The sequence below is a fragment of the Oncorhynchus masou genome, unplaced genomic scaffold (assembly GCF_036934945.1).
Source record: "Oncorhynchus masou masou isolate Uvic2021 unplaced genomic scaffold, UVic_Omas_1.1 unplaced_scaffold_1341, whole genome shotgun sequence".
NCBI lineage: Eukaryota > Metazoa > Chordata > Actinopteri > Salmoniformes > Salmonidae > Oncorhynchus > Oncorhynchus masou.
The window spans coordinates 3,940-29,709 of NW_027003294.1; the positions used below are offsets into that span (position 1 = coordinate 3,940).

Consider the following 25,770-nt stretch of genomic DNA (forward strand, 5'->3'; position numbering starts at 1 on the left):
AAGTGGATTTAACAGACGACATCAATGAGGGATCATAGCTTTCACTTGGTCTGTCATGGAAAACAGCAGGTATTCTTAATGTTTTGTACGCTCGGTGTCCAGCAGCTCTGTGATCCTACCCTGTAACACAGTGCCCCTTGTGGCCAGAAATGGGAACTTCATTACATCAAACTTCATCCCAAGAAAGACCAGAACTAAAATCTTGTTTAATTGAGTTTAATTTAACTCTGAGTGTGTGTGTGTGTGTGTGTGTGTGTGTGTGTGTGTGTGTGTGTGTGTGTGTGTGTGTGTGTGTGTGTGTGTGTGTGTGTGTGTGTGTGTGTGTGTGTGTGTCTCTAGATTGTATGATGAACATCCATAACCTGTGTGTGTGTGTGTGTGTGTGTGTGTGTGTGTGTCTCTCTCTCTAGATTGTATGATGAACATCCATAACTGTGTGTGTGTGTGTGTGTGTGTGTGTGTGTGTGTGTGTGTGTGTGTGTGTGTGTGTGTGTGTGTGTGTGTGTGTGTCTCTCTAGATTGTATGATGAACATCCATAACCTGTGTGTGTGTGTGTGTGTGTGTGTGTGTGTGTGTGTCTCTAGGATTGTATGATGAACATCCACAACCGGTGTGTGTCCAATCGTTCCCAGTCTGTGTGGAACGGACCACACTGAGAGGAGAGGACGATCCAGATCACAGCAGATATCAAGGACAACAAACTCACCGTCTACAGTCAGTACACACACACTCACACACACACACACACACACACACTCACACACACACACACACACACTCCCTGCAGCAAATCATTTAACCCCCTCGACAGTTTGTGTTGTTGGATCAGAACTTTGTTTAAACTAGAGATATCTGTTTGTTTGTGTTGTTGGATCAGAATCTTTGTTTAAACTAGAGATATCTGTTTGTTTGTGTTGTTGGATCAGAATCTTTGTTTAAACTAGAGATATCTGTTTGTTTGTGTTGTTGGATCAGAATCTTTGTTTAAACTAGAGATATCTGTTTGTTTGTGTTGTTGGATCAGAATCTTTGTTTAAACTAGAGATATCTGTTTGTTTGCTTCTCAATCCACAACATCTGCCAGTGTCGCTCTTCCACATCGTCAGTGACAGAGTTAGAGCGGTCTGAGACAGAGTGAGAGCGGTCTGAGACAGAGTTAGAGCGGTCTGAGACAGAGTTAGAGCAGTCTGAGACAGAGTTAGAGCGGTCCGAGACAGAGTTAGAGCGGTCTGAGACAGAGTTAGAGCGGTCTGAGACAGAGTTAGAGCGGTCTGAGACAGAGTTAGAGCGGTCTGAGACAGAGTTAGAGCGGCCTGAGCCAGAGTTAGAGCGGCCTGAGCCAGAGTTAGAGCGGCCTGAGCCAGAGTTAGAGCGGCCTGAGCCAGAGTTAGAGCGGCCTGAGCCAGAGTTAGAGCGGCCCGAGCCAGAGTTAGAGCGGCCCGAGACAGAGTTAGAGCGGCCCGAGACAGAGTTAGAGCGGTCCGAGACAGAGTTAGAGCGGTCCGAGACAGAGTTAGAGCGGTCCGAGACAGAGTTAGAGTGGTCCGTTAGAGCGGTCTGAGACAGAGTTAGAGCGGTCCGAGACAGAGTTAGAGCGGTCCGAGACAGAGTTAGAGTGGTCCGTTAGAGCGGTCTGAGACAGAGTTAGAGCGGTCCGAGACAGAGTTAGAGCGGTCCGAGACAGAGTTAGAGCGGTCCGAGACAGAGTTAGAGCGGTCCGAGACAGAGTTAGAGCGGTCCGAGACAGAGTTAGAGCGGTCCGAGACAGAGTTAGAGCGGTCCGAGACAGAGTTAGAGCGGCCCGAGACAGAGTTAGAGCGGTCCGAGACAGAGTTAGAGCGGTCCGAGACAGAGTTAGAGCGGCCCGAGACAGAGTTAGAGCGGTCCGAGACAGAGTTAGAGCGGCCCGAGACAGAGTTAGAGCGGCCCGAGACAGAGTTAGAGCGGCCCGAGACAGAGTTAGAGCGGTCCGAGACAGAGTTAGAGCGGCCCGAGACAGAGTCAGAGCGGACCGAGACAGAGTCAGAGCGGTCCGAGGCAGAGTCAGAGCGGTCCGAGACAGAGTCAGAGCGGTCCGAGACAGAGTCAGAGCGGTCCGAGACAGAGTCAGAGCGGTCCGAGACAGAGTCAGAGCGGTCCGAGACAGAGTCAGAGCGGTCCGAGACAGAGTCAGAGCGGTCCGAGACAGAGTTAGAGCGGTCTGAGACATCCCGAAACCTTCTGTAGCGCGCGAACAGTTTGAAGAGGACTGGCCACCCCTCATAGCCTGGTTCCTCTCCACCCGGCACAGCCAGAAGAGGACTGGCCACCCCTCATAGCCTGGTACCTCTCCACCCGGCACAGCCAGAAGAGGACTGGTCACCCCTCATAGCCTGGTCCACCTGGCACAGCCAGAAGAGGACTGGCCACCCCTCATAGCCTGGTTCCCCTCTACCCGGCACAGCCAGAAGAGGACTGGCCTCCCCTCATAGCCTGGTTCCTCTCAGGTTTCTTCCTAGGTTCTGGCCTTTCTAGGGAGTTTTTCCTAACCACCGTGCTTCTACACCTGCATTGCTTGCTGTTTGGGGTTTCAGGTTGGGTTTCTGTACAGCACTTTGAGATATCAGCTGATGTACGAAGGGCTTTATAAATACATTTGATTTGATTTGAAGGTAACAGGACCGGGTCTTTATTCTAAACGAATGGAAGTATGGAGGTGTTTTGTCGACCCAGAAAAAGGCTTAAACATGTCTCTTAGATTTATGACAGACACTTAAACACCTTGTTTCTTATGATACATTTCCTTGAACTGACCTTTTGCCATTTCTGTGTTTCTATGGGCTTTAGTAGGACGGGGGGTACCTAAAGGGGTCCTAGAATTCAGCTAAATGATCCCATGGTATGACCAGCTCAAACAATTCCATATGTCATCTCAGCACCCTCCCTCCCCCAGGCATCTTAGACCCTAAATAATTAACAAGCAGGGTTTAAACTGGAGACCTGAGTCTTGTTCGGAGCACTGTGTGCTGGAAAGAGGTGTGTGTGTGTGTGTGTGTGTGTGTGTGTGTGTGTGTGTGTGTGTGTGTGTGTGTGTGTGTGTGTGTGTGTGTGTGTGTGTGATGGGGCGGAACTGGAAAGTCCATTATTTGATCAATGACCAAACCCCACATCACCAGAACACTCACCCAGAGAAGAGGATTGATTGTTCTGGACTGAATAACTAAACTGGTGGTGAAGTGTTAACAAATGGAGCATTCAGAACCAAGTAGAGATAGACAGAGCTGTTTAGAGAAGGGGGGTAGAGACAGAGCTGTTTAGAGAGGGAGAGAGAGGGGGGTGAGACAGAGCTGTTTAGAGAGGGAGAGAGAGGGGGTAGAGACAGAGCTGTTTAGAGAGGGAGAGAGAGAAGGGGGGGTTGAGACAGAGCTGTTTAGAGAGGGAGAGAGAGGGGGGTAGAGACAGAGCTGTTTAGAGAGGGAGAGAGAGAGGGGGTAGAGACAGAGCTGCTTAGAGAGGGAGAGAGAGAGGGGGGTTGAGACAGAGCTGTTTAGAGAGGGAGAGAGAGAGGGGGTAGAGACAGAGCTGTTTAGAGAGGGAGAGAGAGGGGGGGTAGAGACAGAGCTGTTTAGAGAGGGAGAGGGGGGGAGAGACAGAGCTGTTTAGAGAGGGAGAGAGAGGGGGGGTGAGACAGAGCTGCTTAGAGAGGGAGAGAGGGGGGGGTAGTGACAGAGCTGTTTAGAGAGGGAGAGAGAGAGGGGGGGGGTAGAGACAGAGCTGTTTAGAGAGGGAGAGAGAGAGGGGGTGAGACAGAGCTGTTTAGAGAGGGAGAGAGAGGGGGTGAGACAGAGCTGTTTAGAGAGGAGAGAGAGAGGGGGGGTAGAGACAGAGCTGTTTAGAGAGGAGAGAGAGAGGGGGGGGGTAGAGACAGAGCTGTTTAGAGAGGGAGAGAGAGAGGGGGGGTAGAGACAGAGCTGTTTAGAGAGGGAGAGAGAGGGGGGGGTAGAGACAGAGCTGTTTAGAGAGGGAGAGAGAGGGGGGGGTAGAGACAGAGCTGTTTAGAGAGGGAGAGAGAGGGGGTAGTGACAGAGCTGTTTAGAGAGGGAGACTGAGAAGGGGGGTAGAGACAGAGCTGTTTAGAGAGGGAGAGAGAGAGGGGGTGAGACAGAGCTGTTTAGAGAGGGAGAGAGAAGGGGGTGAGACAGAGCTGTTTAGAGAGGGAGAGAGAGAGGGGGGGTGAGACAGAGCTGTTTAGAGAGGGAGAGAGAGAAGGGGGTGAGACAGAGCTGTTTAGAGAGGGAGAGAGAGAAGGGGGGGTGAGACGGAGCTGTTTAGAGAGGGGAGAGAGAGGGGGTATAGAGACAGAGCTGTTTAGAGAGGGAGAGAGAGGGGGTAGAGACAGAGCTGCTTAGAGAGGGAGAGAGAGAAGGGGGTGAGACAGAGCTGTTTAGAGAGGGAGAGAGAGAGGGGGTATAGAGACAGAGCTGTTTAGAGAGGGAGAGAGAGGGGGGGTAGAGACAGAGCTGTTTAGAGAGGGTAGAGAGAGGGGGGTGAGACAGAGCTGTTTAGAGAGGGAGAGAGAGAGGGGGTAGTGACAGAGCTGTTTAGAGAGGGAGAAAGAGGGGGGGTAGAGACAGAGCTGTTTAGAGAGGGAGAGAGAGAAGGGGGTAGAGACAGAGCTGTTTAGAGAGGGAGAGAGAGAAGGGGGTAGAGACAGAGCTGTTTAGAGAGGGAGAGAGAGAAGGGGGGGGTAGAGACAGAGCTGTTTAGAGAGGGAGAGAGAGGGGGGTAGAGACAGAGCTGTTTAGAGAGGGAGAGAGAGAGGGGGGGGTGAGACAGAGCTGTTGAGACAGAGAAGGGGGTATAGAGAGAGCTGTTCAGGATAGAGAGAGGGGGGTATAGAGAGAGCTGTTTAGAGAGGGAGAGAGAGGGGGTAAAGACAGAGCTGTTTAGAGAGAGAAGGGGGGGTATAGAGAGAGCTGTTCAGGATAGAGATAGAAAGAGAGGGGGTAGAGAGAGACCTGTTCAGGATAGAGATAGAGAGAGAGGGGGGTACTGTGTTACTGTACCCTGTCCTACCTTGTTACTGTGTTACTGTACCCTGTCCTGCTGTGTTGCTGTACCCTGTCCTGCTGTGTTACTGTACCCTGTCCTACTGTGTTACTGTACCCTGTCCTACTGTGTTACTGTACCCTGTCCTGCTGTGTTACTGTACCCTGTCCTGCTGTGTTACTGTACCCTGTCCTGCTGTGTTACTGTACCCTGTCCTGCTGTGTTACTGTACCCTGTCCTGCTGTGTTACTATACCCTGTCCTGCTGTGTTACTGTACCCTGTCCTACTGTGTTACTGTACCCTGTCCTGCTGTGTTACTGAACCCTGTCCTGCTGTGTTACTGAACCCTGTCCTGCTGTGTTACTGTGTTACTGTACCCTGTCCTGCTGTGTTACTGTACCCTGTCCTGCTGTGTTACTGTACCCTGTCCTGCTGTGTTACTGTACCCTGTCCTGCTGTGTTACTGTGTTACTGTACTCTGTCCTGCTGTGTTACTGAACCATGTCATGCTGTGTTACTGTACCCTGTCCTGCTGTGTTACTGTGTTACTGAACCCTGTCCTGCTGTGTTACTGTACCCTGTCCTGCTGTGTTACTGTGTTACTGAACCCTGTCCTGCTGTGTTACTGTACCCTGGCCTGCTGTGTTACTGTGATACTGTACCCTGGCCTGCTGTGTTACTGTACCCTGGCCTGCTGTGTTACTGTACCCTGTCCTGCTGTGTTACTGTGTTACTGAACCCTGTCCTGCTGTGTTACTGTACCCTGGCCTGCTGTCTTTCTGTGTTACTGTACCCTGGCATGCTGTGTTACTGTGTTACTGTACCCTGTCCTGCTGTGTTACTGTGTTACTGTACCCTGTCCTACTGTGTTACTGTACCCTGTCCTGCTGTGTTACTGTGTTACTGTACCCTGTCCTACTGTGTTACTGTGTTACTGTACCCTGTCCTGCTGTGTTACTGTACCCTGTCCTGCTGTGTTACTGTGTTACTGTACCCTGTCCTACTGTGTTACTGTGTTACTGTACCCTGTCCTGCTGTGTTACTGTGTTACTGTACCCTGTCCTACTGTGTTACTGTGTTACTGTACCCTGTCCTGCTGTGTTACTGTGTTACTGTACCCTGTCCTGCTGTGTTACTATACCCTGTCCTGCTGTGTTACTGTACCCTGTCCCGCTGTGTTACTGTGTTACTGTACCCTGTCCTACTGTGTTACTGTGTTACTGTACCCTGTCCTGCTGTGTTACTGTACCCTGTCCTACTGTGTTACTGTACCCTGTCCTGCTGTGTTACTATACCCTGTCCTGCTGTGTTACTGTGTTACTGTACCCTGTCCTACTGTGTTACTGTGTTACTGTACCCTGGCCTGCTGTGTTACTGTACCCTGTCCTGCTGTGTTACTATACCCTGGCCTGCTGTGTTACTGTACCCTGTCCTGCTGTGTTACTGTACCCTGGCCTGCTGTGTTACTGTACCCTGTCCTGCTGTGTTACTGTGTTACTGTACCCTGGCCTGCTGTGTTACTGTGTTACTGTACCCTGTCCTGCTGTGTTACTGTGTTACTGTACCCTGGCCTGCTGTGTTACTGTACCCTGTCCTGCTGTGTTACTATACCCTGGCCTGCTGTGTTACTATACCCTGGCCTGCTGTGTTACTGTACCCTGTCCTGCTGTGTTACTGTACCCTGGCCTGCTGTGTTACTGTACCCTGTCCTGCTGTGTTACTGTGTTACTGTACCCTGGCCTGCTGTGTTACTGTACCCTGGCCTGCTGTGTTACTGTACCCTGGTCTGCTGTGTTACTGTGTTACTGTACCCTGTGCTGCTGTGTTACTGTGTTACTGTACCCTGTCCTGCTGTGTTACTGTACCCTGTCCTGCTGTGTTACTGTACCCTGGCCTGCTGTGTTACTGTACCCTGTCCTGCTGTGTTACTGTACCCTGGTCTGCTGTGTTACTGTACCCTGTCCTGCTGTGTTACTGTACCCTGTCCTGCTGTGTTACTGTGCTACTGTACCCTGTCCTGCTGTGTTACTGTACCCTGTCCTGCTGTGTTACTGTACCCTGGCCTGCTGTGTTACTGTACCCTGTCCTGCTGTGTTACTATACCCTGGCCTGCTGTGTTACTATACCCTGGCCTGCTGTGTTACTGTACCCTGTCCTGCTGTGTTACTGTACCCTGGCCTGCTGTGTTACTCTACCCTGTCCTGCTGTGTTACTGTACCCTGGCCTGCTGTGTTACTGTACCCTGGCCTGCTGTGTTACTGTACCCTGTCCTGCTGTGTTACTGTACCCTGGTCTGCTGTGTTACTGTGTTACTGTACCCTGCCCTGCTGTGTTACTGTACCCTGTCCTGCTGTGTTACTGTACCCTGTCCTGCTGTGTTACTGTACCCTGGCCTGCTGTGTTACTGTACCCTGTCCTGCTGTGTTACTGTACCCTGGTCTGCTGTGTTACTGTGTTACTGTACCCTGCCCTGCTGTGTTACTGTACCCTGTCCTGCTGTGTTACTGTACCCTGTCCTGCTGTGTTACTGTACCCTGTCCTGCTGTGTTACTGTACCCTGTCCTGCTGTGTTACTGTACCCTGTCCTGCTGTGTTACTGTACCCTGTCCTGCTGTGTTACTGTACCCTGTCCTGCTGTGTTACTATACCCTGTCCTGCTGTGTTACTGTACCCTGTCCTACTGTGTTAATGTACCCTGTCCTGCTGTGTTACTGAACCCTGTCCTGCTGTGTTACTGAACCCTGTCCTGCTGTGTTACTGTGTTACTGTACCCTGTCCTGCTGTGTTACTGTACCCTGTCCTGCTGTGTTACTGTACCCTGTCCTGCTGTGTTACTGTACCCTGTCCTGCTGTGTTACTGTGTTACTGTACCCTGTCCTGCTGTGTTACTGAACCATGTCATGCTGTGTTACTGTACCCTGTCCTGCTGTGTTACTGTGTTACTGAACCCTGTCCTGCTGTGTTACTGTACCCTGTCCTGCTGTGTTACTGTGTTACTGAACCCTGTCCTGCTGTGTTACTGTACCCTGGCCTGCTGTGTTACTGTGTTACTGTACCCTGGCCTGCTGTGTTACTGTACCCTGGCCTGCTGTGTTACTGTACCCTGTCCTGCTGTGTTACTGTGTTACTGAACCCTGTCCTGCTGTGTTACTGTACCCTGGCCTGCTGTCTTACTGTGTTACTGTACCCTGGCTTGCTGTGTTACTGTGTTACTGTACCCTGTCCTGCTGTGTTACTGTGTTACTGTACCCTGTCCTGCTGTGTTACTGTACCCTGTCCTGCTGTGTTACTGTGTTACTGTACCCTGTCCTACTGTGTTACTGTGTTACTGTACCCTGTTCTACTGTGTTACTGTACCCTGTCCTGCTGTGTTACTGTGTTACTGTACCCTGTCCTGCTGTGTTACTGTGTTACTGTACCCTGTCCTGCTGTGTTACTGTGTTACTGTACCCTGTCCTACTGTGTTACTGTGTTACTGTACCCTGTCCTGCTGTGTTACTGTGTTACTGTACCCTGTCCTGCTGTGTTACTATACCCTGTCCTGCTGTGTTACTGTACCCTGTCCTGCTGTGTTACTGTGTTACTGAACCCTGTCCTGCTGTGTTACTGTACCCTGTCCTGCTGTGTTACTGTGTTACTGTACCCTGTCCTACTGTGTTACTGTACCCTGTCCTGCTGTGTTACTGTGTTACTGTACCCTGTCCTGCTGTGTTACTATACCCTGTCCTGCTGTGTTACTGTACCCTGTCCTGCTGTGTTACTGTGTTACTGTACCCTGTCCTACTGTGTTACTGTGTTACTGTACCCTGTCCTGCTGTGTTACTGTACCCTGTCCTACTGTGTTACTGTACCCTGTCCTGCTGTGTTACTGTACCCTGTCCTGCTGTGTTACTGTGTTACTGTACCCTGTCCTACTGTGTTACTGTGTTACTGTACCCTGGCCTGCTGTGTTACTGTACCCTGTCCTGCTGTGTTACTATACCCTGGCCTGCTGTGTTACTGTACCCTGTCCTGCTGTGTTACTGTACCCTGGCCTGCTGTGTTACTGTACCCTGTCCTGCTGTGTTACTGTGTTACTGTACCCTGGCCTGCTGTGTTACTGTGTTACTGTACCCTGTCCTGCTGTGTTACTGTGTTACTGTACCCTGGCCTGCTGTGTTACTGTACCCTGTCCTGCTGTGTTACTATACCCTGGCCTGCTGTGTTACTATACCCTGGCCTGCTGTGTTACTGTACCCTGTCCTGCTGTGTTACTGTACCCTGGCCTGCTGTGTTACTGTACCCTGTCCTGCTGTGTTACTGTGTTACTGTACCCTGGCCTGCTGTGTTACTGTGTTACTGTACCCTGTCCTACTGTGTTACTGTACCCTGGCCTGCTGTGTTACTGTACCCTGTCCTGCTGTGTTACTATACCCTGGCCTGCTGTGTTACTATACCCTGGCCTGCTGTGTTACTGTACCCTGTCCTGCTGTGTTACTGTACCCTGGCCTGCTGTGTTACTCTACCCTGTCCTGCTGTGTTACTGTGTTACTGTACCCTGTCCTGCTGTGTTACTGTACCCTGGCCTGCTGTGTTACTGTACCCTGGTCTGCTGTGTTACTGTGTTACTGTACCCTGTGCTGCTGTGTTACTGTGTTACTGTACCCTGTCCTGCTGTGTTACTGTACCCTGTCCTGCTGTGTTACTGTACCCTGGCCTGCTGTGTTACTGTACCCTGTCCTGCTGTGTTACTGTACCCTGGTCTGCTGTGTTACTGTACCCTGTCCTGCTGTGTTACTGTACCCTGTCCTGCTGTGTTACTGTGCTACTGTACCCTGTCCTGCTGTGTTACTGTACCCTGTCCTGCTGTGTTACTGTACCCTGGCCTGCTGTGTTACTGTACCCTGTCCTGCTGTGTTACTATACCCTGGCCTGCTGTGTTACTATACCCTGGCCTGCTGTGTTACTGTACCCTGTCCTGCTGTGTTACTGTACCCTGGCCTGCTGTGTTACTCTACCCTGTCCTGCTGTGTTACTGTACCCTGGCCTGCTGTGTTACTGTACCCTGGCCTGCTGTGTTACTGTACCCTGTCCTGCTGTGTTACTGTACCCTGGTCTGCTGTGTTACTGTGTTACTGTACCCTGCCCTGCTGTGTTATTGTACCCTGTCCTGCTGTGTTACTGTACCCTGTCCTGCTGTGTTACTGTACCCTGGCCTGCTGTGTTACTGTACCCTGTCCTGCTGTGTTACTGTACCCTGGTCTGCTGTGTTACTGTGTTACTGTACCCTGCCCTGCTGTGTTACTGTACCCTGTCCTGCTGTGTTACTGTACCCTGTCCTGCTGTGTTACTGTACCCTGTCCTGCTGTGTTACTGTACCCTGTCCTGCTGTGTTACTGTACCCTGTCCTGCTGTGTTACTGTACCCTGTCCTGCTGTGTTACTGTACCCTGTCCTGCTGTGTTACTGAACCCTGTCCTGCTGTGTTACTGAACCCTGTCCTGCTGTGTTACTGTGTTACTGTACCCTGTCCTGCTGTGTTACTGTACCCTGTCCTGCTGTGTTACTGTACCCTGTCCTGCTGTGTTACTGTACCCTGTCCTGCTGTGTTACTGTGTTACTGTACCCTGTCCTGCTGTGTTACTGAACCATGTCATGCTGTGTTACTGTACCCTGTCCTGCTGTGTTACTGTGTTACTGAACCCTGTCCTGCTGTGTTACTGTACCCTGTCCTGCTGTGTTACTGTGTTACTGAACCCTGTCCTGCTGTGTTACTGTACCCTGGCCTGCTGTGTTACTGTGTTACTGTACCCTGGCCTGCTGTGTTACTGTACCCTGGCCTGCTGTGTTACTGTACCCTGTCCTGCTGTGTTACTGTGTTACTGAACCCTGTCCTGCTGTGTTACTGTACCCTGGCCTGCTGTCTTACTGTGTTACTGTACCCTGTCCTGCTGTTTTACTGTGTTACTCTACCCTGTCCTGCTGTGTTACTGTGTTACTGTACCCTGTCCTACTGTGTTACTGTACCCTGTCCTGCTGTGTTACTGTGTTACTGTACCCTGTACTACTGTGTTACTGTGTTACTGTACCCTGTCCTACTGTGTTACTGTACCCTGTCCTGCTGTGTTACTGTGTTACTGTACCCTGTCCTACTGTGTTACTGTACCCTGTCCTGCTGTGTTACTGTGTTACTGTACCCTGTCCTACTGTGTTACTGTGTTACTGTACCCTGTCCTACTGTGTTACTGTGTTACTGTACCCTGTCCTACTGTGTTACTGTACCCTGTCCTGCTGTGTTACTGTACCCTGTCCTACTGTGTTACTGTGTTACTGAACCCTGTCCTACTGTGTTACTGTACCCTGTCCTGCTGTGTTACTGTGTTACTGTAACCTGGCCTGCTGTGTTACTGTACCCTGTCCTGCTGTGTTACTGTGTTACTGTACCCTGTCCTGCTGTGTTACTGTACCCTGTCCTGCTGTGTTACTGTACCCTGTCCTACTGTGTTGCTGTGTTACTGTACCCTGTCCTACTGTGTTACTGTGTTACTGTACACTGTTCTACTGTGTTACTGTACCCTGTCCTGCGGTGTTACTGTGTTACTGTACCCTGTCCTGCTGTGTTACTGTACCCTGTCCTACTGTGTTACTGTGTTACTGTACCCTGTCCCTGTGTTACTGTGTTACTGTACCCTGGCCTGCTGTGTTACTGTACCCTGTCCTGCTGTGTTACTATACCCTGGCCTGCTGTGTTACTGTACCCTGTCCTGCTGTGTTACTGTACCCTGGCCTGCTGTGTTACTGTACCCTGTCCTGCTGTGTTACTGTGTTACTGTACCCTGGCCTGCTGTGTTACTACTGTACCCTGTCCTGCTGTGTTACTGTGTTACTGTACCCTGGCCTGCTGTGTTACTGTACCCTGTCCTGCTGTGTTACTATACCCTGTCCTGCTGTGTTACTGTGTTACTGTACCCTGTCCTGCTGTGTTACTGTTACCCTGTCCTGCTGTGTTACTGTACCCTGTCCTGCTGTGTTACTGTTACTGTACCCTGGCCTGCTGTGTTACTGTACCCTGGCCTGCTGTGTTACTGTACCCTGGTCCTGCTGTGTTACTGTGTTACTGTACCCTGTGCTGCTGTGTTACTGTGTTACTGTACCCTGTCCTGCTGTGTTACTGTACCCTGTCCTGCTGTGTTACTGTACCCTGGCCTGCTGTATTACTGTACCCTGTCCTGCTGTGTTACTGTACCCTGGTCTGTGTTACTGTACCCTGTCCTGCTGTGTTACTGTACCCTGTCCTGCTGTGTTACTGTGTTACTGTCCTGCTGTGTTACTGTACCCTGTCCTGCTGTGTTACTGTACCCTGGCCTGCTGTGTTACTGTACCCTGTCCTGCTGTGTTACTATACCCTGGCCTGCTGTGTTACTATACCCTGGCCTGCTGTGTTACTGTACCCTGTCCTGCTGTGTTACTGTACCCTGGCCTGCTGTGTTACTGTACCCTGTCCTGCTGTGTTACTGTACCCTGGCCTGCTGTGTTACTGTACCCTGGCCTGCTGTGTTACTGTACCCTGGTCCTGTGTTACTGTGTTACTGTACCCTGTCCTGCTGTGTTACTGTGTTACCCTGTCCTGCTGTGTTACTGTACCCTGTCCTGCTGTGTTACTGTACCCTGGCCTGCTGTGTTACTGTACCCTGTCCTGCTGTGTTACTGTACCCTGGTCTGCTGTGTTACTGTGTTACTGTACCCTGCCCTGCTGTGTTACTGTACCCTGTCCTGCTGTGTTACTGTACCCTGTCCTGCTGTGTTACTGTACCCTGTCCTGCTGTGTTACTGTGTTACTGTACCCTGTCCTGCTGTGTACCCTGGCCTGCAGTGTTACTGTACCCTGTCCTGCTGTGCTGTGTTACTGTACCCTGTCCTGCTGTGTTACTGTGTTACTGTACCCTGGCCTGCTGTGTTACTGTACCCTGGCCTGCTGTGTTACTGTACCCTGGTCTGCTGTGTTACTGTGTTACTGTACCCTGGCCTGCTGTGTTACTGTACCCTGGTCCTGCTGTGTTACTGTACCCTGGTCTGCTGTGTTACTGTACCCTGTCCTGCTGTGTTACTGTACCCTGTCCTGCTGTGTTACTGTGCTACTGTACCCTGTCCTGCTGTGTTACTGTACCCTGTCCTGCTGTGTTACTGTACCCTGGCCTGCTGTGTTACTGTACCCTGTCCTGCTGTGTTACTATACCCTGGCCTGCTGTGTTACTATACCCTGGCCTGCTGTGTTACTGTACCCTGTCCTGCTGTGTTACTGTACCCTGGCCTGCTGTGTTACCTACCCTGTCCTGCTGTGTTACCCTGGCCTGCTGTGTTACTGTACCCTGGCCTGCTGTGTTACTGTACCCTGTCCTGCTGTGTTACTGTACCCTGGCCTGCTGTGTTACTGTACCCTGGCCTGCTGTGTTACTGTACCCTGTCCTGCTGTGTTACTGTACCCTGGTCTGCTGTGTTACTGTGTTACTGTACCCTGCCCTGCTGTGTTACTGTACCCTGTCCTGCTGTGTTACTGTACCCTGTCCTGCTGTGTTACTGTACCCTGGCCTGCTGTGTTACTGTACCCTGTCCTGCTGTGTTACTGTACCCTGGTCCTGCTGTGTTACTGTACCCTGCCCTGCTGTGTTACTGTACCCTGTCCTGCTGTGTTACTGTACCCTGTCCTGCTGTGTTACTGTACCCTGGCCTGCTGTGTTACTGTACCCTGTCCTGCTGTGTTACTGTACCCTGGTCTGCTGTGTTACTGTGTTACTGTACCCTGCCCTGCTGTGTTACTGTACCCTGTCCTGCTGTGTTACTGTACCCTGTCCTGCTGTGTTACTGTACCCTGTCCTGCTGTGTTACTGTACCCTGTCCTGCTGTGTTACTGTACCCTGTCCTGCTGTGTTACTGTACCCTGTCCTGCTGTGTTACTATACCCTGTCCTGCTGTGTTACTGTACCCTGTCCTACTGTGTTACTGTACCCTGTCCTGCTGTGTTACTGAACCCTGTCCTGCTGTGTTACTGAACCCTGTCCTGCTGTGTTACTGTGTTACTGTACCCTGTCCTGCTGTGTTACTGTACCCTGTCCTGCTGTGTTACTGTACCCTGTCCTGCTGTGTTACTGTACCCTGTCCTGCTGTGTTACTGTGTTACTGTACCCTGTCCTGCTGTGTTACTGAACCATGTCATGCTGTGTTACTGTACCCTGTCCTGCTGTGTTACTGTGTTACTGAACCCTGTCCTGCTGTGTTACTGTACCCTGTCCTGCTGTGTTACTGTGTTACTGAACCCTGTCCTGCTGTGTTACTGTACCCTGGCCTGCTGTGTTACTGTGTTACTGTACCCTGGCCTGCTGTGTTACTGTACCCTGGCCTGCTGTGTTACTGTACCCTGTCCTGCTGTGTTACTGTGTTACTGAACCCTGTCCTGCTGTGTTACTGTACCCTGGCCTGCTGTCTTACTGTGTTACTGTACCCTGGCTTGCTGTGTTACTGTGTTACTGTACCCTGTCCTGCTGTGTTACTGTGTTACTGTACCCTGTCCTGCTGTGTTACTGTACCCTGTCCTGTTTTGTTACTGTGTTACTGTACCCTGTCCTACTATGTTACTGTGTTACTGTACCCTGTCCTGCTGTGTTACTGTACCCTGTCCTGCTGTGTTACTGTGTTACTGTACCCTGTCCTACTGTGTTACTGTGTTACTGTACCCTGTCCTGCTGTGTTACTGTGTTACTGTACCCTGTCCTACTGTGTTACTGTGTTACTGTACCCTGTCCTGCTGTGTTACTGTGTTACTGTACCCTGTCCTGCTGTGTTACTATACCCTGTCCTGCTGTGTTACTGTACCCTGTCCTGCTGTGTTACTGTGTTACTGAACCCTGTCCTGCTGTGTTACTGTACCCTGTCCTGCTGTGTTACTGTGTTACTGTACCCTGTCCTACTGTGTTACTGTACCCTGTCCTGCTGTGTTACTGTGTTACTGTACCCTGTCCTGCTGTGTTACTATACCCTGTCCTGCTGTGTTACTGTACCCTGTCCTGCTGTGTTACTGTGTTACTGTACCCTGTCCTACTGTGTTACTGTGTTACTGTACCCTGTCCTGCTGTGTTACTGTACCCTGTCCTACTGTGTTACTGTACCCTGTCCTGCTGTGTTACTGTACCCTGTCCTGCTGTGTTACTGTGTTACTGTACCCTGTCCTACTGTGTTACTGTGTTACTGTACCCTGGCCTGCTGTGTTACTGTACCCTGTCCTGCTGTGTTACTATACCCTGGCCTGCTGTGTTACTGTACCCTGTCCTGCTGTGTTACTGTACCCTGGCCTGCTGTGTTACTGTACCCTGTCCTGCTGTGTTACTGTGTTACTGTACCCTGGCCTGCTGTGTTACTGTGTTACTGTACCCTGTCCTGCTGTGTTACTGTGTTACTGTACCCTGGCCTGCTGTGTTACTGTACCCTGTCCTGCTGTGTTACTTACCCTGGCCTGCTGTGTTACTATACCCTGGCCTGCTGTGTTACTGTACCCTGTCCTGCTGTGTTACTGTACCCTGGCCTGCTGTGTTACTGTACCCTGTCCTGCTGTGTTACTGTGTTACTGTACCCTGGCCTGCTGTGTTACTGTGTTACTGTACCCTGTCCTGCTGTGTTACTGTGTTACTGTACCCTGGCCTGCTGTGTTACTGTACCCTGTTCTGCTGTGTTACTATACCCTGGCCTGCTGTGTTACTATACCCTGGCCTGCTGTGTTACTGTACCCTGTCCTGCTGTGTTACTGTACCCTGGCCTGCTGTGTTACTGTACCCTGTCCTGCTGTGTTACTGTGTTACTGTACCCTGGCCTGCTGTGTTACTGTACCCTGGCCTGCTGTGTTACTGTACCCTGGTCTGCTGTGTTACTGTGTTACTGTACCCTGTGCTGCTGTGTTACTGTGTTACTGTACCCTGTCCTGCTGTGTTACTGTACCCTGTCCTGCTGTGTTACTGTACCCTGGCCTGCTGTGTTACTGTACCCTGTCCTGCTGTGTTACTGTACCCTGGTCTGCTGTGTTACTGTACCCTGTCCTGCTGTGTTACTGTACCCTGTCCTGCTGTGTTACTGTGCTACTGTACCCTGTCCTGCTGTGTTACTGTACCCTGTCCTGCTGTGTTACTGTACCCTGGCCTGCTGTGTTACTGTACCCTGTCCTGCTGTGTTACTATACCCTGGCCTGCTGTGTTACTATACCCTGGCCTGCTGTGTTACTGTACCCTGTCCTGCTGTGTTACTGTACCCTGGCCTGCTGTGTTACTCTACCCTGTCCTGCTGTGTTACTGTACCCTGGCCTGCTGTGTTACTGTACCCTGGCCTGCTGTGTTACTGTACCCTGTCCTGCTGTGTTACTGTACCCTGGTCTGCTGTGTTACTGTGTTACTGTACCCTGCCCTGCTGTGTTACTGTACCCTGTCCTGCTGTGTTACTGTACCCTGTCCTGCTGTGTTACTGTACCCTGGCCTGCTGTGTTACTGTACCCTGTCCTGCTGTGTTACTGTACCCTGGTCTGCTGTGTTACTGTGTTACTGTACCCTGCCCTGCTGTGTTACTGTACCCTGTCCTGCTGTGTTACTGTACCCTGTCCTGCTGTGTTACTGTACCCTGTCCTGCTGTGTTACTGTACCCTGTCCTGCTGTGTTACTATACCCTGTCCTGTGTTACTGTGTTACTGTGTTACTGTACCCTGTCCTGCTGTGTTACTGAACCCTGTCCTGCTGTGTTACTGAACCCTGTCCTGCTGTGTTACTGTGTTACTGTACCCTGTCCTGCTGTGTTACTGTACCCTGTCCTGCTGTGTTACTGTACCCTGTCCTGCTGTGTTACTGTACCCTGTCCTGCTGTGTTACTGTGTTACTGTACCCTGTCCTGCTGTGTTACTGAACCATGTCATGCTGTGTTACTGTACCCTGTCCTGCTGTGTTACTGTGTTACTGAACCCTGTCCTGCTGTGTTACTGTACCCTGTCCTGCTGTGTTACTGTGTTACTGAACCCTGTCCTGCTGTGTTACTGTACCCTGGCCTGCTGTGTTACTGTGTTACTGTACCCTGGCCTGCTGTGTTACTGTACCCTGGCCTGCTGTGTTACTGTACCCTGTCCTGCTGTGTTACTGTGTTACTGAACCCTGTCCTGCTGTGTTACTGTACCCTGGCCTGCTGTCTTACTGTGTTACTGTACCCTGGCTTGCTGTGTTACTGTGTTACTGTACCCTGTCCTGCTGTGTTACTGTGTTACTGTACCCTGTCCTGCTGTGTTACTGTACCCTGTCCTACTGTGTTACTGTACCCTGTCCTACTGTGTTACTGTGTTACTGTACCCTGTCCTGCTGTGTTACTGTACCCTGTCCTGCTGTGTTACTGTGTTACTGTACCCTGTCCTACTGTGTTACTGTGTGACTGTACCCTGTCCTACTGTGTTACTGTGTTACTGTACCCTGTCCTACTGTGTTACTGTGTGACTGTACCCTGTCCTACTGTGTTACTGTGTTACTGTACCCTGTCCTGCTGTGTTACTGTACCCTGGCCTGCTGTGTTACTGTACCCTGTCCTGCTGTGTTACTGTGTTACTGTACCCTGTCCTACTGTGTTACTGTACCCTGTCCTGCTGTGTTACTGTGTTACTGTACCCTGTCCTACTGTGTTACTGTACCCTGTCCTGCTGTGTTACTGTGTTACTGTACCCTGTCCTGCTGTGTTACTATACCCTGTCCTGCTGTGTTACTGTACCCTGTCCTGCTGTGTTACTGTGTTACTGTACCCTGTCCTACTGTGTTACTGTGTTACTGTACCCTGTCCTGCTGTGTTACTGTACCCTGTCCTACTGTGTTACTGTACCCTGTCCTGCTGTGTTACTGTACCCTGTCCTGCTGTGTTACTGTGTTACTGTACCCTGTCCTACTGTGTTACTGTGTTACTGTACCCTGGCCTGCTGTGTTACTGTACCCTGTCCTGCTGTGTTACTATACCCTGGCCTGCTGTGTTACTGTACCCTGTCCTGCTGTGTTACTGTACCCTGTCCTGCTGTGTTACTGTACCCTGTCCTGCTGTGTTACTATACCCTGCCTGCTGTGTTACTATACCCTGGCCTGCTGTGTTACTGTACCCTGTCCTGCTGTGTTACTGTACCCTGGCCTGCTGTGTTACCTACCCTGTCCTGCTGTGTTACTGTACCCTGGCCTGCTGTGTTACTGTACCCTGTCCTGCTGTGTTACTGTACCCTGTCCCTGTGTTACTGTACCCTGGCCTGCTGTGTTACTGTACCCTGGCCTGCTGTGTTACTGTACCCTGTCCTGCTGTGTTACTGTACCCTGGTCTGCTGTGTTACTGTGTTACTGTACCCTGCCCTGCTGTGTTACTGTACCCTGTCCTGCTGTGTTACTGTACCCTGTCCTGCTGTGTTACTGTACCCTGGCCTGCTGTGTTACTGTACCCTGTCCTGCTGTGTTACTGTACCCTGGTCTGCTGTGTTACTGTGTTACTGTACCCTGCCCTACTGTGTTACTGTACCCTGTCCTGCTGTGTTACTGTACCCTGTCCTGCTGTGTTACTGTACCCTGGCCTGCTGTGTTACTGTACCCTGTCCTGCTGTGTTACTGTACCCTGTCTGCTGTGTTACTGTGTTACTGTACCCTGCCCTGCTGTGTTACTGTACCCTGTCCTGCTGTGTTACTGTACCCTGTCCTGCTGTGTTACTGTACCCTGTCCTGCTGTGTTACTGTACCCTGTCCTGCTGTGTTACTGTACCCTGTCCTGCTGTGTTACTGTACCCTGTCCTGCTGTGTTACTGTACCCTGTCCTGCTGTGTTACTGTACCCTGTCCTACTGTGTTACTGTACCCTGTCCTGCTGTGTTACTGAACCCTGTCCTGCTGTGTTACTGAACCCTGTCCTGCTGTGTTACTGTGTTACTGTACCCTGTCCTGCTGTGTTACTGTACCCTGTCCTGCTGTGTTACTGTACCCTGTCCTGCTGTGTTACTGTACCCTGTCCTGCTGTGTTACTGTGTTACTGTACCCTGTCCTGCTGTGTTACTGAACCATGTCATGCTGTGTTACTGTACCCTGTCCTGCTGTGTTACTGTGTTACTGAACCCTGTCCTGCTGTGTTACTGTACCCTGTCCTGCTGTGTTACTGTGTTACTGAACCCTGTCCTGCTGTGTTACTGTACCCTGGCCTGCTGTGTTACTGTGTTACTGTACCCTGGCCTGCTGTGTTACTGTACCCTGGCCTGCTGTGTTACTGTACCCTGTCCTGCTGTGTTACTGTGTTACTGAACCCTGTCCTGCTGTGTTACTGTACCCTGGCCTGCTGTCTTACTGTGTTACTGTACCCTGGCTTGCTGTGTTACTGTGTTACTGTACCCTGTCCTGCTGTGTTACTGTGTTACTGTACCCTGTCCTGCTTTGTTACTGTACCCTGTCCTACTGTGTTACTGTACCCTGTCCTACTATGTTACTGTGTTACTGTACCCTGTCCTGCTGTGTTACTGTACCCTGTCCTGCTGTGTTACTGTGTTACTGTACCCTGTCCTACTGTGTTACTGTGTTACTGTACCCTGTCCTGCTGTGTTACTGTGTTACTGTACCCTGTCCTACTGTGTTACTGTGTTACTGTACCCTGTCCTGCTGTGTTACTGTGTTACTGTACCCTGTCCTGCTGTGTTACTGTACCCTGTCCTGCTGTGTTACTGTACCCTGTCCTGCTGTGTTACTGTGTTACTGTACCCTGTCCTGCTGTGTTACTGTACCCTGTCCTGCTGTGTTACTGTGTTACTGTACCCTGTCCTGCTGTGTTACTGTACCCTGTCCTGCTGTGTTACTGTGTTACTGTACCCTGTCCTGCTGTGTTACTGTACCCTGTCCTGCTGTGTTACTGTACCCTGTCCTGCTGTGTTACTGTGTTACTGTACCCTGTCCTACTGTGTTACTGTGTTACTGTACCCTGTCCTGCTGTGTTACTGTACCCTGTCCTACTGTGTTACTGTACCCTGTCCTGCTGTGTTACTGTACCCTGTCCTGCTGTGTTACTGTGTTACTGCACCCTGTCCTACTGTGTTACTGTGTTACTGTACCCTGGCCTGCTGTGTTACTGTACCCTGTCCTGCTGTGTTACTATACCCTGGCCTGCTGTGTTACTGTACCCTGTCCTGCTGTGTTACTGTACCCTGGCCTGCTGTGTTACTGTACCCTGTCCTGCTGTGTTACTGTGTTACTGTACCCTGGCCTGCTGTGTTACTGTGTTACTGTACCCTGTCCTGCTGTGTTACTGTGTTACTGTACCCTGGCCTGCTGTGTTACTGTACCCTGTCCTGCTGTGTTACTATACCCTGGCCTGCTGTGTTACTATACCCTGGCCTGCTGTGTTACTGTACCCTGTCCTGCTGTGTTACTGTACCCTGGCCTGCTGTGTTACTGTACCCTGTCCTGCTGTGTTACTGTGTTACTGTACCCTGGCCTGCTGTGTTACTGTGTTACTGTACCCTGTCCTGCTGTGTTACTGTGTTACTGTACCCTGGCCTGCTGTGTTACTGTACCCTGTTCTGCTGTGTTACTATACCCTGGCCTGCTGTGTTACTATACCCTGGCCTGCTGTGTTACTGTACCCTGTCCTGCTGTGTTACTGTACCCTGGCCTGCTGTGTTACTGTACCCTGTCCTGCTGTGTTACTGTGTTACTGTACCCTGGCCTGCTGTGTTACTGTACCCTGGCCTGCTGTGTTACTGTACCCTGGTCTGCTGTGTTACTGTGTTACTGTACCCTGTGCTGCTGTGTTACTGTGTTACTGTACCCTGTCCTGCTGTGTTACTGTACCCTGTCCTGCTGTGTTACTGTACCCTGGCCTGCTGTGTTACTGTACCCTGTCCTGCTGTGTTACTGTACCCTGGTCTGCTGTGTTACTGTACCCTGTCCTGCTGTGTTACTGTACCCTGTCCTGCTGTGTTACTGTGCTACTGTACCCTGTCCTGCTGTGTTACTGTACCCTGTCCTGCTGTGTTACTGTACCCTGTCCTGCTGTGTTACTGTACCCTGTCCTGCTGTGTTACTATACCCTGGCCTGCTGTGTTACTATACCCTGGCCTGCTGTGTTACTGTACCCTGTCCTGCTGTGTTACTGTACCCTGGCCTGCTGTGTTACTCTACCCTGTCCTGCTGTGTTACTGTACCCTGGCCTGCTGTGTTACTGTACCCTGGCCTGCTGTGTTACTGTACCCTGTCCTGCTGTGTTACTGTACCCTGGTCTGCTGTGTTACTGTGTTACTGTACCCTGCCCTGCTGTGTTACTGTACCCTGTCCTGCTGTGTTACTGTACCCTGTCCTGCTGTGTTACTGTACCCTGGCCTGCTGTGTTACTGTACCCTGTCCTGCTGTGTTACTGTACCCTGGTCTGCTGTGTTACTGTGTTACTGTACCCTGCCCTGCTGTGTTACTGTACCCTGTCCTGCTGTGTTACTGTACCCTGTCCTGCTGTGTTACTGTACCCTGTCCTGCTGTGTTACTGTACCCTGTCCTGCTGTGTTACTATACCCTGTCCTGCTGTGTTACTGTACCCTGTCCTACTGTGTTACTGTACCCTGTCCTGCTGTGTTACTGAACCCTGTCCTGCTGTGTTACTGAACCCTGTCCTGCTGTGTTACTGTGTTACTGTACCCTGTCCTGCTGTGTTACTGTACCCTGTCCTGCTGTGTTACTGTACCCTGTCCTGCTGTGTTACTGTACCCTGTCCTGCTGTGTTACTGTGTTACTGTACCCTGTCCTGCTGTGTTACTGAACCATGTCATGCTGTGTTACTGTACCCTGTCCTGCTGTGTTACTGTGTTACTGAACCCTGTCCTGCTGTGTTACTGTACCCTGTCCTGCTGTGTTACTGTGTTACTGAACCCTGTCCTGCTGTGTTACTGTACCCTGGCCTGCTGTGTTACTGTGTTACTGTACCCTGGCCTGCTGTGTTACTGTACCCTGGCCTGCTGTGTTACTGTACCCTGTCCTGCTGTGTTACTGTGTTACTGAACCCTGTCCTGCTGTGTTACTGTACCCTGGCCTGCTGTCTTACTGTGTTACTGTACCCTGGCTTGCTGTGTTACTGTGTTACTGAACCCTGGCCTGCTGTGTTACTGTGTTACTGTACCCTGTCCTGCTGTGTTACTGTACCCTGTCCTGCTGTGTTACTGTGTTACTGTACCCTGTCCTGCTGTGTTACTGTGTTACTGTACCCTGTCCTGCTGTGTTACTGTACCCTGTCCTGCTGTGTTACTGTGTTACTGTACCCTGTCCTACTGTGTTACTGTGTTACTGTACCCTGTCCTGCTGTGTTACTGTGTTACTGTACCCTGTCCTACTGTGTTACTGTGTTACTGTACCCTGTCCTGCTGTGTTACTGTGTTACTGTACCCTGTCCTGCTGTGTTACTATACCCTGTCCTGCTGTGTTACTGTACCCTGTCCTGCTGTGTTACTGTGTTACTGAACCCTGTCCTGCTGTGTTACTGTACCCTGTCCTGCTGTGTTACTGTGTTACTGTACCCTGTCCTACTGTGTTACTGTACCCTGTCCTGCTGTGTTACTGTGTTACTGTACCCTGTCCTGCTGTGTTACTATACCCTGTCCTGCTGTGTTACTGTACCCTGTCCTGCTGTGTTACTGTGTTACTGTACCCTGTCCTACTGTGTTACTGTGTTACTGTACCCTGTCCTGCTGTGTTACTGTACCCTGTCCTACTGTGTTACTGTACCCTGTCCTGCTGTGTTACTGTACCCTGTCCTGCTGTGTTACTGTGTTACTGTACCCTGTCCTACTGTGTTACTGTGTTACTGTACCCTGGCCTGCTGTGTTACTGTACCCTGTCCTGCTGTGTTACTATACCCTGGCCTGCTGTGTTACTGTACCCTGTCCTGCTGTGTTACTGTACCCTGGCCTGCTGTGTTACTGTACCCTGTCCTGCTGTGTTACTGTGTTACTGTACCCTGGCCTGCTGTGTTACTGTGTTACTGTACCCTGTCCTGCTGTGTTACTGTGTTACTGTACCCTGGCCTGCTGTGTTACTGTACCCTGTCCTGCTGTGTTACTATACCCTGGCCTGCTGTGTTACTATGCCCTGGCCTGCTGTGTTACTGTACCCTGTCCTGCTGTGTTACTGTACCCTGGCCTGCTGTGTTACTGTACCCTGTCCTGCTGTGTTACTGTGTTACTGTACCCTGGCCTGCTGTGTTACTGTACCCTGGCCTGCTGTGTTACTGTACCCTGGTCTGCTGTGTTACTGTGTTACTGTACCCTGTGCTGCTGTGTTACTGTGTTACTGTACCCTGTCCTGCTGTGTTACTGTACCCTGTCCTGCTGTGTTACTGTACCCTGGCCTGCTGTATTACTGTACCCTGTCCTGCTGTGTTACTGTACCCTGGTCTGCTGTGTTACTGTACCCTGTCCTGCTGTGTTACTGTACCCTGTCCCTGTGTTACTGTGCTACTGTACCCTGTCCTGCTGTGTTACTGTACCCTGTCCTGCTGTGTTACTGTACCCTGGCCTGCTGTGTTACTGTACCCTGTCCTGCTGTGTTACTTTACCCTGGCCTGCTGTGTTACTGTACCCTGGCCTGCTGTGTTACTGTACCCTGTCCTGCTGTGTTACTGTACCCTGGCCTGCTGTGTTACTCTACCCTGTCCTGCTGTGTTACTGTGTTACTGTACCCTGTCCTGCTGTGTTACTGTACCCTGGCCTGCTGTGTTACTGTACCCTGGTCTGCTGTGTTACTGTGTTACTGTACCCTGTCCTGCTGTGTTACTGTGTTACTGTACCCTGTCCTGCTGTGTTACTGTACCCTGTCCTGCTGTGTTACTGTACCCTGGCCTGCTGTGTTACTGTACCCTGTCCTGCTGTGTTACTGTACCCTGGTCTGCTGTGTTACTGTGTTACTGTACCCTGCCCTGCTGTGTTACTGTACCCTGTCCTGCTGTGTTACTGTACCCTGTCCTGCTGTGTTACTGTGTTACTGTACCCTGTCCTGCTGTGTTACTGTGTTACCGTACCCTGTCCTGCTGTCTTACTATACCCTGGCCTGCTGTGTTACTGTACCCTGTCCTGCTGTGTTACTGTACCCTGGCCTGCTGTGTTACTGTACCCTGTCCTGCTGTGTTACTGTGTTACTGTACCCTGGCCTGCTGTGTTACTGTACCCTGGCCTGCTGTGTTACTGTACCCTGGTCTGCTGTGTTACTGTGTTACTGTACCCTGGCCTGCTGTGTTACTGTACCCTGGTCTGCTGTGTTACTGTACCCTGGTCTGCTGTGTTACTGTACCCTGTCCTGCTGTGTTACTGTGTTACTGTACCCTGTCCTGCTGTGTTACTGTACCCTGTCCTGCTGATTATTGATCAGTAGTGGACAGATATAGTGTTTCTGGATTGTGTTTGGTGCTAAATAGTTTATTGATTTTAAATTCCCTGTTGGTGGTTTTACTCAGCCTGTCAGATATACAAACAGAGATGAATGTTTTCTTCAATCACTCTCATTGAGCAGCCCTCTCTCCACCCTCTCTCCACCCTCTCTCCACCCTCTCTCCACCCTCTCTCCATCCTCTCTCCACCCTCTCCCATCCTCTCACCACCCTCTCTCCATCCTCTCTCCTTCCTCTCTCCACCCTCTCTCTCCTTCCTCTCTCCCCCCTCCACTCTCCTTCCTCTCTCCATCCTCTCTCCTTCCTTTCTCCTTCCTCTCTCCATCCTTCTCCATCCTCTCTCCACCCCTCCACTCTCTCTCCTTCCTCTCTCCATCCTTCTCCATCCCCTCTCCATCCTTCTCTCCCCCTCTCTCCTTCCTCTCTCCACCCTCTCTCCTTCCTCTCTCCCCCTCTCTCCACTCTCTCTCCACCCTCTCTCCACCCTCTCCACCCTCTCTCCATCCTCTCTCCACCCTCTCCACCCTCTCTCCTCACTCTCTCCACCCTCTCTCCATCCTCTCTCCACCCTCTCCACCCTCTCTCTTCCTCTCTCCCTCTCTCCCCCCTCTCCATCCTCTCTCCACCCTCTCTCCATCCTCCCTCCTTCCTCTCTCCACCCTCTCTCCTCCCTCTCTCTCTTCCTTCCTCTCCCCACCCTCTCTCCACCCTCTCTTTCCTCTCTCCACCCTCTCTCCACCCTCTCTCCTGCCTCTCTCCACCCTCTCTCCTTCCTCTCTCCTTCCTCTCTCCATCCTCTCTCCACCCTCTCCACCCTCTCTCCTTCCTCTCTCCACCCTCTCTCCTTCCTCTCTCCACCCCCTCTTCCTTCCCCCTCTCCTTCCTCTCCTTCTCTCACTCTCTCTCCTTCCTCTCTCCACCCTCTCTCCTTCCTCTCTCCACCCTCTCTCCTTCCTCTCTCCACCCTCTCTCCTTCCTCTCTCCACCCTCTCCACCCTCTCTCCTCCCTCTCCACCCTCTCTCCACCCTCTCCCCATCCTCTCAAAGCAGCAATACAGTAGACAGTTCATTTCATTTGAATTACAGTTTGACAATTTGTTAACTATTTATCTTCCCTCTCCTCTCCACCCCTCCTCCCTCCTCCCCCTCTCCCTCCTCTCCACCCTCTCCTCCCTCCTCTCCCTCCTCTCCTCCCTCCTCCCTCCTCCCTCTCTCCTCCCTCCTCCCTCCTCCCCCTCCCCTCCCCCCTCCCTCCCTCCCTCCCTCCCTCCTCCTCTCCCTCCTCTCCACCCCCTCTCGTCCCTCCTCCCCCTCTCCCTCCTCCTCTCC

The 25,770-nt window shown here is 51.5% G+C and overlaps 1 pseudogene; it reads left to right on the forward strand.

Annotated features, from left to right (window-relative positions):
• The first annotated feature begins 616 nt into the window (after positions 1-616).
• LOC135530431 (protein kinase C beta type-like) overlaps positions 617-25,770 on the forward strand; it is a 59,666-nt pseudogene continuing 34,512 nt past the window's right edge.